The sequence below is a fragment of the Aricia agestis genome, chromosome 12 (assembly GCF_905147365.1).
Source record: "Aricia agestis chromosome 12, ilAriAges1.1, whole genome shotgun sequence".
Classification (NCBI taxonomy): Eukaryota; Metazoa; Arthropoda; class Insecta; order Lepidoptera; family Lycaenidae; genus Aricia; species Aricia agestis.
In genome coordinates this window covers 12,192,101-12,207,673 of record NC_056417.1, presented here as the reverse complement: position 1 = coordinate 12,207,673, position 15,573 = coordinate 12,192,101, and the positions used below count along the sequence as shown (strand labels likewise).

General features: G+C 39.0%; 1 long non-coding RNA gene across 1 annotated transcript; it reads left to right on the top strand.

Moving 5' to 3' along the window:
• The first annotated feature begins 4,213 nt into the window (after positions 1–4,213).
• Positions 4,214–15,340, top strand: LOC121732447. Its single transcript, XR_006036375.1, has 3 exons — positions 4,214–4,224; positions 9,604–9,610; positions 15,265–15,340. It is a non-coding gene; the product is annotated as an uncharacterized LOC121732447 (long non-coding RNA).
• Positions 15,341–15,573: the final 233 nt, after the last annotated feature.

Below are 15,573 nucleotides of genomic sequence, written 5' to 3'. Positions count from 1 at the left end.
TGTGCTCACTATGAAGTATTTATGCAGCCGTTTGTCTCTTTTTACTTTTTACTAATCTGTGCTTACCGCTTCTCAGAATTTTCAACGCTTACCTCGTATAAAAAATGCATTTATCTCAACACATCATGAAACGGGTAGAACACGCTGTATAATATTGAATGTAATTTAGTGAAATGAAATGAAATGAAAATGAAATTTAGTGTTGACAATGTCTAACACAAAACCTTTTGTGAACGCTTACTCAGACATAGTAGGAGAGCCCGCGGTCATAAAATCCGACTCTAAAATGCAAAGAGACTTAAATTAGATTTTAGACAAAGCCGTGGTGACGTCACAAATACTTTTGCGTCGTTCCCGCCCCGGATTATATTAGACTCCATAGACAGGTCTGTACCCAGATTGCATCTGTATGCAGCTTCGTTCTTTTTTCGATCCAGTCCGCTGCCCATCAAGCAGTAACATGATATTAAAAACAATAAATCCTTTATTCAAATAAAAATAAATGAGTTCATTTAAATAAATGACAAAAATAAACAAAAAAGAAAATTAATAAAAAAGGCAACCTTATTGCTGTAAACACTTTCTACTGGCAACCGAAAAAAATAGCAATATATTATGATACACTTTGGAGTTTTTTAGGATGATTTTGTATGTTAGTAGAACTGCTACGTATCTGTAGATATGCTATGCGACCGTAGAACTGCTACGTATCTGGAGATATGCTACGCGACCGCAGAACTGCTACGTATCTGTAGATATGCTACGCGACCGTAGAACTGCTACGTATCTGTAGATATGCTACGCGACCGTAGAACTGCTACGTATCTGTAGATATGCTACGCGACCGTAGAACTGCTACGTATCTGTAGATATGCTACGCGACCGTAGAACTGCTACGTATCTGTAGATATGCTACGCGACCGTAGAACTGCTACGTATCTGTAGATATGCTACGAGACCGTAGAACTGCTACGTATCTGTAGATATGCTACGCGACCGTAGAACTGCTACGTATCTGTAGATATGCTACGCGACCGTAGAACTGCTACGTATCTGTAGATATGCTACGCGACCGTAGAACTGCTACGTATCTGTAGATATGCTACGAGACCGTAGAACTGCTACGTATCTGTAGATATGCTACGAGACCGTAGAACTGCTACGTATCTGTAGATATGCTACGCGACCGTAGAACTGCTACGTATCTGTAGATATGCTACGCGACCGTAGAACTGCTACGTATCTGTAGATATGCTACGCGACCGTAGAACTGCTACGTATCTGTAGATATGCTACGCGACCGTAGAACTGCTACGTATCTGTAGATATGCTATGCGACCGTAGAACTGCTACGTATCTGGAGATATGCTACGCGACCGTAGAACTGCTACGTATCTGTAGATATGCTACGCGACCGTAGAACTGCTACGTATCTGTAGATATGCTACGCGACCGTAGAACTGCTACGTATCTGTAGATATGCTACGCGACCGTAGAACTGCTACGTATCTGGAGATATGCTACGCGACCGTAGAACTGCAACGTATTTGCAAAATTGGTCAGAAATGTATGCGAAATTATTGACAGACAGCAGATATTCTGCATTGTAGCAGTTAAACGTCTGTTGCTTACTTGTCGGATCACACGTAATCGCCCTAAAGTCCCTACGGAACGCATCTGTCGTTGGGTAGATATTTCATTAGAATACGTTTTCGTAGTTTATTAGAAAATTTACTAGATTCACCGAAAAATGTTTAATACTAGTAGGTACGGGAATATTCGATAGTGCACTCGGTCGGAATAAAATCATTTTCTGAGCCCCGCAACCAAAAAATATAACAAATATTTTTGGGCAAAATAGGGGTTTTAAATAGAGATCTTCTCTGTCCATCAGTCTGCCTGTTTTAAGGATGGAGTGCACTATCGGCCAAACCTTATCGGCTCTAGCGATGCTGAATAGGGAAATTGTTCCACCCTCTCTAATTCGTTTTTCATAAGCAGATTGGGCAAGCTTCAGCTCAAAATAATGGCCAAAAATCACCTTTCAGACACCTATTTGCAGCAAAAAGCTGTTTTTGTCACCTGCCACGCGATGAAACTACAAAATTGTTTCATACCCTTCAAATATATATCGTTCGTACACTGGCAGTTCGGTTCGGTGTTTAAAATACTGATCGGTGGCCTGTTTACTCAATAATGGGTATTTATGACTACATTAAGTAAATTGCCGTTACTACGACACTGAGTGTTATTTACACACGATAACACCGAACAAATTTACACCCTCTCGCCTACATCTTAAGGTGTATTTTACATTAATTTATCGGCCAAGTGGAATGAAATACTCCTGGCTCGAATTTAATGCATTTATGTGATGGGTTAATATTTTGTGAATCTGTGTACAAATTGAAATTGATATATTAAAAGTTATGTTTATTTTACCTGTTTGAGTTTGATCGACGGGATTTCAGTGCATTTTTGTTGTTTAAATGTTTATTGTTGCTATAAATCGGCTTGTGAATTTTTATCACTTGAATTTGTACTCGCCTTTGTGACTTCGCCTTTGTTCTTTAAAAATTCAAATAATATTTCAAAATGGTAAACAGAATATCGCGCAGAATCTATATATATATATATATATATATATATATATATATATATATATATATATATATATATATATATATATATATATATATATAAAACTCAAAGGTGACTGACTGACTGATTGACATAGTGATCTATCAACGCACAGCCCAAACCACTGGATGGATCGGGCTAAAATTTGGTATCAGGTAGATGTTATGACGTAGGAATCCGCTATGAAAGGATTTTGATAAATTCCAACCCCAAGGGGTTCAAATAGGGGATGAAAGTTTGTATATAATAATACTTCTTAACGCGAGCGAAGCCGCGGGCAAAAGCTCGTAAACAATAAGTATCTTAAAATATATTTTTTGTGAATATTTTTTTACAATCTTTCTACTTTTGATATTATGACATATAAGAGAATCCGAAAACATTTTTGTCATAAAAAGCTAAAATATGACTGCAATAATTGGCCAGTGCGAGTCGGACTCGCGCACGAAGGGTTCCGTACCGTTATAGAGGAAAAATAGGCCAAAAATTGTGTTTTTGTATGGGAGCACCCTAAAATTTTTATTTTATTTTAATATTATAATTAAATATTAAAGTACACAATATTATATAATAAAGGACTTTATGAAAAATTCAAGTACTTTAACCTGTTGCTATTATTGATATACTTAGAGCAAAGAAGGCCGAAAAAAACACATTTATTGTATTGGAGCCTTAAATATTGATTTTATTTTGTTTTCAGTATTTGTTGTTATAGCGGCAACAGATATACTCAATCTGTCCAAATTTCAGAAGTCTAGCTATAGCGGTTCTTGAGATACAGCCTGGAGACAGACAGACGGACGGACGGACGGACAGACGGACAGACATCGAAGTCTTAGTAATAGGGTCCCGTTTTTACCCTTTGGGTATGGAACCCTAAAAAAGAAAAAATCCTTCGTAGCTCATGTCAATGTATAAGCCACGAAGGATTTTTTATCTTTTTTTTTTGGAAATTTTATCTTTTAATGATTGATATGACATCAAGTAAGAGTAATTGGTTTCCTAACAACCCACTCGAAGTTCGTAAGACGTTTTCAACACCTCGTTAGCTGCCCTGCAAACTTGGATAGCTCAGGTTTGTAATTATACTAATAGTTGCCGATATAGGGTTATATTGGTAGAGATTGCTTTCAATTACGGTTAATATTATACAAGAAGCTATGATTGTACAAATTAACAATTAAGTTAGTTAAGCTCTATTGCCTTTCACCGAAGTAACACCTCTAAAGCAGGGGTCACCAAATGGCGGACCGTGGTCCGCATCCGGACAGCCGACCTATTGTGTGCGGTCCAAGCATGTTCGAAGATGATCTTCGTTCATCTTAGGACTTCAACATCTCCAGGATTTAATGTCAATATCTATTATAGATATTGACATTAAATCTACAAAAATGGTTACTTTTCTCATTGATATCTAAAAAATACCTTTGTAATTTCCGTAATTACCTTTGTTTCATTTTTTTTAAATAAAATGTGTGGACCGCGAAGGTCATGTCGTAAAACGGACCCCGAGCGAAACTAATTGGTGACCCCTGCTCTAAAGTGATACCCCCTTACTAATAAACGCTGTATAAGCTTTGAATAGTTAGACAGTGTTTTGTCTTCTTCAATCCAATTAAAACGCCTCCGTGGTCTAGTGGTTAGAGCGTCGCTCTCGACTCCGGAGGTCGTGGGTTCGAATCCCGCGTTGGAAACATGTTATTTCCAAGTTTGGTTAGGACAATGCAGGCTGATCACCTGATTGTCTGACAAGTAAGATGATCCATGCGTCGGATGGGCATGTAAAAAAGTCGGTCCTGCGCCTGATCTCTCGCCAGTCGTGTCGGTCTTCCGTCCCACTGGGTTATGAGAGTAAAAGGAATAGAGAGTGCTCTTGTGTACTGCGCACACACTTGGGCACTATAAAATTACTCCTGCGTACCTGGCCTGGTTTCAATAAAACCGGCCACCGTCACCGAAACCGGTGTGGGGAGTATTATTATTAATCCAATTAAAAATGTCACTTGTGTGACAGGAACAAAACACTGTATTCAATTCAAAGCTTATACAACGTTTATTTGTAAGGGGGTTAGACTTTGAGGTGGCCTGGTTGTGGGAGGCAACCATCATAAGTGTCCAATAGTGGAAGACGAGATTCCTACAGTCTTACCAAAGAAAATAAGATAAAAATTTAAGCTTTATACTTCATCGAAGGTCAGGTAGACCTTCAGAACTGGATACCTCCTAAAGTAACCGCGACCGATACTCCATAGTTGCTGGCAGTTTTTACCTATATAAAGGTCATACAGGAAAACTTTCAGCTGCCATAAAATAACGAACGTTTGGCCATCGCTGGCTATAATAATTATAACTCTATGTCCAGCTGTTAGGGCGACTACTGCCAGGGAGACTTGACTTGAAGTGCTTTATTTTGCGGCGTTTTGCACTTTTTTGGGATGGGTAAAAATGTTAAGCTATATTGCCACTTATTTGTGGTTAGTTCTTATGATTCTGTAATAACTAAGTTTAAGTTTCTAGTGTTAGACCAAATATTAACCATAAGTACTAATATTATAAATGCGGAAGTGTGTCTGTATGTCTGTCTGTCTATCTGTTACCTCTTCACGCTCAAACCGCTGAACCGATTTTGCTGAGTATGGAGATACTTTGAGTCCCGGGGAAGGACATAGGATACTTTTTATCTCAAAAAATGTACGGTTCCCGCGCGATAAACGATTTCTGGCGGAGTTGCAGGCTGTTGCAGGCTTCATGAATTATTCTATAAAACTCTAGTTATGGAATCAACACTGATGGAAGCGCCATGTTAGAGCTGGGAGTCAAAAACCATTTCCACATTGTATACTGAAGTATTACGCGGTTGGAATATAATTTAGATATAATTGTATAATTCCTGTCTCGCTATAGCTCTGCTTAATTGGATGCTCAGCTGAGTGTGTTGTTGTGTTATTAATTTTGATTTTGATTCGTTACGATGGCGCAAATATAGATATTAATGATAGAATAAATTGAGAGTTTAGATTTTTCAATGTGTCAATTTTTTAATAACCCTTAATCGGGTACAGGGAACTATTTTCCCACCCTCTCAATCTAGCTGAAATTCCAAATATTTTTGAAATGGAAACCTTTTATGATATTATTTTTTACACAAATAGAATCTAAAATAATTACAATATTATCGTACTTGCAACCCAGCCCTTTCAAGTGTCAAATGTGAATGTCAGAATCAAATAAATGTCAGCTTTGAAAAAAGTGCGCGATTTTCACATAGTGGAGATAGAGACATAAGGACCAGTAGTTCGACTGCAAAGAGACGGACAGGTTTCAATATCTGTCAAATTCGTCGGGTTTCACTAGGATTATAAGCGGAATGTGCCTCGCGCTGGCTGATATAATTTATTTTTAAATATTTAAAATAAAGATTTCAAAATTGGATTCTGACAATTTTAATCGCATGTGCCAAAACACAAACAACAATACGACCAAAGAGGAACACGTCCAGCGAATATCTCATAGTTTTAAATTCGTACGACCTAAGAACATCTACTTAAGCCATGCAAAACTGTTTTTTTTGTTAGGCCCGATTAAGGGATAACTATATTTGTGAAAGGATCTGGGCAAAAAGTTTATAAAAAACCCTTAGTTTGCACTAGAGGAGTGCATGTTTACCGCGGGATAGAAAATAAGAGAGCGATATGAGCTGATCGAAAATTCGTAAGACTAAGTGAGAGTAGAACACCAACGCAGCCTAAAAAAGTAAGTTAAACTGTTAGTTTAAAAAATGAATTAATTAGACAACTTAAAATAGTGTTACGTGCTAGGATTCGAAGGATTTGGAGAGAAAGACCTGCAGACTCTCTTGAAGACTTTATTCACTACCATTAGGTCTAACACTAAGCACTATCACTGTCCTAGCGTCGTAGCCAAGTCGTAGGTTTCACTGGTTCACTAATTATTGATCACTTGTTTTCACTCCGAAGTCGCCTTGACGATCGCTCGAACTGAACTCGATCCGTCTCCCTGTGACTATTTATGTGCGCCGAGGCGAGCCCTAGACTGTACGAAAACATTCCTTTCCCGAATGTACAAGATTCGCAGAAACAAGTATGGAATAATTCTGGAAGCCATGACATTTTAACAAGCTGTTAACACTAACAGACGTTGGTGAAATCGGGGCTTAATATCAATTTGTCGCTTACATGTTATTCACAGAGTAGACAGAATGTCTATTGTGTTATTTAGGCTTCTATAATAGGAATGCGAATGACAATAGTAATTTCCACTCGTGTCATACACGAAATCCAATTACGTAGGTAATATGACTGCGAGGTCGCCGAAACAATCATATAAATATGTCAGCTATGACCGCCGATGTCATACCATTACATAATTAATACCTAAATAGCGCCTGTAAATATCGCCGTAATAAGAAAAGTTATAATATGTGATTTCGTTGTGCAGATTCTCCCAAAGAAAATTTGAGAGAGATCACATAATTATTATAACAATGAAATATTGTAATAATATTATAATGAAACAGAGTTAAAAATATTATGATCTAAAATATACTCATCAAAGCAAAATAATATAAAATGATATTTAACACGTTCCGAATCTTTCTTCTCACACATTTCGCTTGCCCTATTTTCGTAAAATCTATATTTATATAGTCGAAAATTACAGGAAATAATTTCGTTTTCATAAAAATCTTTTGAACGTGATTTCCTCTGTGGCCCCAAGTGCACGGCGCGTCCCAGCTCTATGAATATAAATGGGATTAAAAAACTTTACACCACATTATACCTCACGTGATGTGGCCCGGTGCGTGACGCGTGATGAAAATTACAGAAACGATATTTATTTACAGCGTAATGCTAAGTACTGACATACGGTTTTGCTCGATAGTTTTACTCCAAATCGAGCAATAACCATCGTGTGGAGCGCAAAACTGACAGCTCGAAGGCTCGCTTCGAGCCGGCTCCGATGGAATTAAATATGTCAAATGTGTCATTTCCTTCGATTCGGAGTAAAACTATATCGAGCAAAACCGTATGTACCAATACCTTTATAGACTTTGAGACATTTACCCCTGTGCCATTCTTTTAAATGTAAAAATGTCCTCCAAGTCCCATTAAATCCTTGTAAAATTGTATTTAGCATCCACGCCTCAATGAAAATGTTACCGAGTGCCAGAATATTATTTTAAAGTAATAGGTAAACTTTAATAGTGCAACAAAACTATACGTGGGAGAGCCATGCTTCGGCACGAATGGGCAGGCTCGACCGGATAAATACCACGTTCTCACAGAAAACCGGCGTGAAACAGCGCTTGCGCTGTGTTTCGCCGAGTGAGTGAGTTTACCGCAGGCCCAATGCCCTAACCCCTACTCTATTCCCTTCCCTACCCTCAACTATTCCCTTCCCTTCCCTACCCTCCCCTATTACCTCTCAAAAGGCCGGCAACGCACTTGCAGCTCTTCTGATGCTGCGAGTGTCCATTGGCGACGGAAGTTGCTTTCCATCAGGTGACCCGTTTGCTCGTTTACCCCTTATTTCATAAAAAAAAAACTATAATATATAGCAGCACCAGCACAGACAGTTAACGAAAGATTTTGTTCGACGTTTGACATCGTTTCTGTCAATAATCTAGTATGACGTGTGCAACGTGACAGATTTTGGTTGGATTATTAACTGTATGTGCTAGTGGCGCTCTCTGCTGCGACCTTTGCGTAATATTCCCTATTACTTAAGGCGACGCCTTGATAATTTGGCTGTAGCGATATCGATTTTTCTCAGCAATGACTAAAGCTAAGAAATTAAAGTTCATTGTCAGTATTCATCATGTCTTTGTCTTTGAATTACCCATAGCATAACACGATTGGTCAACTTTTATAACACACAATAAATTATTCAAAAGGACCTTTTACGTGGTAGAGCCATGCTTCGGCACGAACGGCTTTGGCCGGCTCGACCGGAGAAATACCACGGGCTCACAAAAAACCGGCGTGAAACAACGCTTGCGCTGTGTTTCGCCGAGTGAGTGAGCCCTTTCCTACCCTTCCCTATTCCCTTCCTTACCTCCCCTACCCTGTAATCCTATTCCGTCTTAAAAGGCCGGCAACGCACCTGCAGCTCTTCTGATGTTGCGTGTGTCCATGGGCGACGGAAGTTTTCCCATCAGGTGAGCCGTTTGCTCGTTTGCCCCCTTATTTCATAAAAAAAACCTCTGTAAAAAAAGGGTTCTAATTTTGCCAACAGAGAGATTTAAGCTTCGAAAATTTGTACATAGATTGGTTCAAGCATACACTTTAATTTGCCCATAGCTTATATGAAATGTATTTATGGTTTTTAAATTATGGGACTAAAACCATTTTGTCGCTTACGCCCTTTCCATTTCTTGTTTTGAGCCGGCCCGGCCTCTCATAGAAAACAAGCAATCTAAAACACATCTAACACGGTTTTTTACTTTAACGCGGCGTCACCTTAAGCGTACCCACAGAATAGATAATAGTACAAGCGTAGCCTCTTTACATATACTCTACGATCTATAGACACGGCCATTTATCTAATTCTTTATTACTCTTACAAAATGGCGGACAAAATAAATCTGCAGATAGCGTGAAACGTTGATTTCTCCAATTTCATTAAAGGAATGTATAAAATAAATGAATCCAGGCCGCAGGTGGTACTAAGACTCGCTAGGGAAACATACGCTTTGATTGAACTGAGCGCTGACTCCGGTAATCGCTAAACTTTTTTCTGAGAGGCCATGGAATTACTGTTACAGCCTGGAGAATTGGTGTAAGGGCTATGTTTATAAAGGGTTTTTTGGTCTTATCTATGCGATGAAATCGAGGTTGTACGCTTGTGTATACGTTTTTACGCGATAGAACGTAAGTAGGTACACATCGCAATGGAGAATGTTACTAGATATGCCAAATTGCTTGAAATTTTGTCACAGTAAAGTCTGTGCGTATACAAATACTCTAGTTTTTGTTGCACTCAAAAATACCTAGTAGTTTTGATTTTATAGGCATTCAAAGTTTCGAAAAATATCGATTCCCGCTAACAGTCCCGCGACCGCTTGTGACGTCATAGCACAATATTCTGCCGCGCGGGCCCCATACAATAAACGTGATTTTTTGCTCTATCTCAACAACGGCAACAGGTAGGCACTTGAAATTTTCACTAAGGTCTTAAGTATATGTGTACTTTAATAATTAATAATAATATTATAATAAAATAAAAAATTAAGGGGGGCTCCCATACAAAAATCAAAATTTTTGGCCTATTTTGCTCTATAAACTATATTCTCTATTTTAGACGTCTATTTTAGACGTGGGAGAGCCATGATTCGGCACGAATGGGCTGGCTCGACCGGAGAAATACCACGTTCTCAAAGAAAACCTGCGTGAAACAGCGCTTGCGCTGTGTTTCGCCGAGTGAGTGAGTTTACCGGAGGCCCAATCCCCTACCCTGTTCCCTTCCCTACCCTCCCCTATCCCCTTCCCATCCCATCCTTACCCTCCCCTATTACCCTGTTCCCTCTTAAAAGGCCGGCAACGCACCTGCAGCTCTTCTGATGCTGCGAGTGTCCATGGGCGACGGAAGTTGCTTTCCATCAGGTGACCCGTTTGCTCGTTTGCCCCCTTATTTCATAAAAAAAACGGTATGTGTATTCATGAGCGAGTCCGATTAGTAAAAAAATACAAATAAATAATCGGCCAAGTGCGAGTCGGACTGGCGCACGAAGAGTTCCGTACCGCTACAGTGATTTTTGTATGGTAAGCCCCCCTTAAATTTTTATTTTATTTTAATATTATTATTAAATATTAAAGTACACATATAATAGTGTCATACAATATCTAGTAGTCACACGGTAACCAGGCGACCGCGTCGTGCGGTTACAACTACTTGTTTTGCTTATAAATCGGAAACTAATAATTGACGTATATCGAAGTAATTCTTTCACTAGTATTTTTTATTGTTGATAAAGAATATGGAATGCTAATAATCAAAATTAGGTAACACGAGCTTTGCCCGCGGCTTCGCTTGCGTTAAGAAGTATTATTAATATTATTATATACAAACTTTCATCCCCTATTTGAACCCCTTGGGTTTTTTTTTTTTTTTTTTTTTTTTTTTAACGTAAGTAATCTATATTTATATATATACTTAGTAGAATAGACTATAATATATTATACATATAATAAATAAATATATATTTATTCTTTTATAAATTACTAATAATAATAATATGTTTTGAACGGTGAGGTCCCAGTCGGTGTGGCGGCCAACCCCTTGGGGTTGGAATTTATCAAAATCCTTTCTTAGTGGATACCTACGTTATAACATCTACCTGCATGTCAAATTTCAGCCCGATCCGTCCAGTGGTTTGGGCTGTGCGTTGATAGATCACTATGTCAATCAGTCAGTCTGTCACCTTTGAGTTTTACATATATAGATTCTTCAATCAATAAATAAAACGCGATTATTTAGCTTTTTTCGCTCATTATCAATAACGGCAATAGGTAGGCACTTGGAATTTTCACCAAGGCCTTAATTATATTATGTGTACAATATACTTTTATGATACGCGTAGACTATTCAAACTATATGTACGGGAACAACTATCTAAAGTCCATGCGGACGAAGTCGCGGGCAACAGCTAGTATTAAAATAAAATAAAAATTGAAAGGGGCCTCCCATACAAAAATCACTGTGGTGGTACGGAACTCTTCGTGCGCGAGTCCGACTCGCACTTGGCCGATTATTTATTTGTATTTTTTTACTAATCGGACTCGCTCATGAATACACAAACCGTTATAGAGCAAAATAGGCCAAAAATTGTGATTTTTGTATGGGAGCCACCCTTATTTTTTATTTTATTATAATATTATTATTAATTATTAAAGTACACATATAATTATTAAGGCCTTGGATTTCAAGCGCCTACCTGTTATTGAGATAGAGCAAAAAATCGCGTTTATTGTATGGGGCCCGCGCGGCGGTATTGTGCTATGACGTCACACCGTTGCCGGGCGCCCGCGTCGTATAGTTACAACTTGTTTTGCTTATAAATCGGAAACTAATCAACGTATCCAAGTAATTCTTTCACTAATATTCTTTATTTTTGACAGAAAATGTGGACTGCTAATAATCAAAATTAGGTAACATTCTCCATTATTGTAAATCCATACTTATATAATACTAGCTGCTGCCCGCGACTTCGTCCGCGTTAACATAGTATAATAACAAAGATGGGATAGTCCGCTAACAAATATGAAAAAAGTAAAATATAACCTCCTCCTTTTGGAAAGTCGGTTAAAAAGTAACCTAAGTTACACCTTACTACATCAGCTATCTACCAAAAAAAGTCCCGGCAAAATAGCTCCAGCCGTTTCAGAGATTAGCCGGAACAAACAGACAGACATACAGACAAAAATTGTAAAAAATGTTGTTTTGGTGTATGTAGCGTATATAGATTCATATGCATGTAGAAAAAAACGGTTCTTTCAATATTACAAACAGACACTTAATTTTATTTATATGTATATGTATGTAGTATGTATAGATGTCTTAGATGTGTTTATTCATCTGTTACCTCTTCAAGCTTAAAAGGCAACGTCATTTTGAATTTGTATGAATTTGTATGAAGTATGAAGATACAGTTACGGAAAGGGTCGTAGCTTACAGTTTTTATCCCGAAAAAAGTTGGTTCCATATACGAATTTGCGTACAAAATTACTTTTGTACTTACATCGTACGGTGCACTCAAGAATCGTTAGGACTTGGCTCCTTTGAGCAGGCTGCTGGACATACTCGGTGGCTTCATTAGCGTACCCGATGACCTAACAAGAACCTCTTTATGTATCGACTACGCTTTTTAGATAGATGATAGATCAAAATTGTAAGAATATTATTACAAAATTATTTAAATTTATACGTGGGAGAGCCATGCTTCGGCACGAATGGAGACCGGAGAAATACCACGTTCTCACAGAAAACCGGCGTGAAACAGCGCTAGCGCTGTGTTTCGCCGAGTGAGTGAGTTTACCGGAGGCCCAATCCCCTACCCTATTCCCTGCCCTACCCCCCCTAATCCCTTCCCATCCCTATCCTCCCCTATTACCCTATTCCCTCTTAAAAGACCGGCAACGCACCTGCAGCTCTTCTGATGCTGCGAGTGTCCATGGGCGACGGAAGTTGCTTTCCATCAGGTGACCCGTTTGCTCGTTTGCCCCTTATTTCATAAAAAAAAGATATGGAAATCTTATTACCTACTTATTAGTTACTAGATGACTCATGACGCCCGTTCGTTTTTCGTTTACCGCGCGGGAACCGTACATTTTGCCGGGATAAAAACTATCATATATCCTTTCCCAGGACTCAAAGTATCTCCATACCTTTTAGCCAAATCGGTTTAGTGGTTTTGGCGTGAAGAGTAACAGACATAATGTGGACAGTTTCGCATTTACAATATTAGTATGGAGTCAAAGGTAGGGTTAAGGTTTTGTGGCAGGCGAGGCATAATCGGATATTTTAAAAATATGGCGAAGAGATAAAATAAGGACCGCGCTACACCGGAATGGCAGCGGCGAGGCGAGTACTTTCAGTGTCATATGATTTTAAACTTTATCTTCATTATTGTAATACATAGTGTCGCTTGAGAAGTTTACGGCCGCCCGTGGCCGGCGGTCGCGATTTCTGAAGCGATACTATGCATTATAGTATTACAATAATGAAGATAAAGTTTAAAATCGTGGGAGAGCCATGCTTCGGCACGAATGGGCCGGCTCGACCGGAGAAATACCACGTTCTCACAGAAAACCGGCGTGAAACAGCGCTTGCGCTGTGTTTCGCCGAGTGAGTGAGTTTACCGGAGGCCCAATCCCCTACCCTATTCCCTTCCCTACCCTCCCCTATTCCCTTCCTTTCCCATCCCTACCCTCCCCTATTACCCTATTCCCTCTTAAAAGGCCGGCAACGCACCTGCAGCTTTTCTGAAGCTGCGAGTGTCCATGGGCGACGGAAGTTGCTTTCCATCAGGTGACCCGTTTGCTCGTTTGCCCCCTTATTTCGTAAAAAAAAAAAAATCACATGTCACTAAAAGTGCTCGCCTCGCCACTGCCATTCGGTGTGGCGCGGCCCTAAAGCTGATCCCACATTTTTCAGCATCGTACGCGTAGATCGTACCGCATAGTACACGAAATGCGGCGCTTACGGTGCGGAGTGCGGACGAGTTCTAAAATGAGGTGCGTTCGGCGCATGATAAAATATGTGCGATTACCTTTACCGGAGTGACAGACGTACGAGCAAGTACGTGGACTTATGGCTCGACGGTCTTAATCGCCTATGTCAGAAAAGAACCGCGAGCCGCGAGCCTGGATGCATGGTGTGAGCGATACTTGAGTCCGACCGACGCGAGCCAAGTAAGTTCGCAAAATTAAAACCCGCGTACGTGACTTTAAGTTCGTACGTCTATCAGGCACTTAAACATTCTACAATTAATGGTCATGTTACATTTTTAATTTGCGTGCCTATCTTCGATCACTAACATACGTCTATAATCAAAACATTCTTGGTAAGGTTTTTTGTTCGTCTGAAAGACTTCCGTACCCTTAATTCTGAATAGACTCCCACAGTGGTATCTGATTGCTCGAACATTCTAACAATAAAGTTGCTTGAGCGTAAAATCAAAGAGATAAGTTGTTTGCATAGCCTAGTGTTTTTCAACCTATGGGTCGTGCTTTTGTAGGGGTCGCCAGAGGTCGAGAGAAGTATTTCAGTAAATTCGGCAATGTGCGTATCGGACTCGTCCGAAGCCGTTTAAATATAGCGAAAAAAATGTGTTTTTTCTACTGGAGTACTCCATATAAGAGACAGATTAACAGACATGCAAACGGATAGGCCGACAGACATCGAAGTCGATAATACGAAGTACGATACTCACGTAGTCCTGTTTTTCGGATACGGAGCCCTAAAAAAGAAACAATCAAAATTTTCGTTTGGGCTCGCGAATAATTTTTTCATGGCTTGCATTGGTAAAGGTTGAAAAACACTGGCATAACCCAACTTTTGATCTCCGAAGGCTTTTTTCATGAAGTTTAATCTTCGCGAAAACAAATACGTGTATTTACATAAATTATTTTAGTTCAGACGAAAATCTGATGAACACAACTTTATTTGCTTTCTTTTCATTTAGTCAATTTATTTTCTTATATCGAATAGCTGCTGCTGCTGTTCTATCTAATATATAATTTAATACAGTGTGTAACAAAAATAAGTGATAATACTTTAGGGTGTGTACGTGTTCCGTGTAGAGAGTTCACTGTGAAAGTAGCAGCGCTCGTGACGCTCGGGCCCTTGCCCATACAAAAGTGAAAAAAAAAATCGTCTTTCAGCGCTGCTACTTTCACAGTGAACTCTCTACAAGGAACACGTACACACCCTAAAGTATTATCACTTATTTTTGTTACACCCTGTATATTATGCGTATCATATTATTATTAATATAAATTATAATTGATAATATAATGTAACAAAACTAAGTGATAATACTTTTTAGGGTGTCTATGGATTGTTACTTTCGTAGTGAACATTTAGGGACACATACATATCGTAAAGTGCTAACTCTTTCGTTCCCAAGCGGTCGCATACGACCGCGAGAACAATAGATTTCCAAGAATCCGCGATCGAAGTACATTTTGATTTCGAATTTCGATAGCATGGATAATGAAGCCATCAGACGGTTATACTACTGATATAGTAGGTCGTCGGTCATTAAAATTACTTGGCAAGAATTTATAACATCATTCATTTCTTTTTGGCCTGAAAATTTCCTCTTGAAAATTAAAATCATAAATTCACAGTGAAATAATTTTGTGCCGCGAAACTATAATTTTCCTTTTTAAGTCACAAAAGAAAGCCAATGAA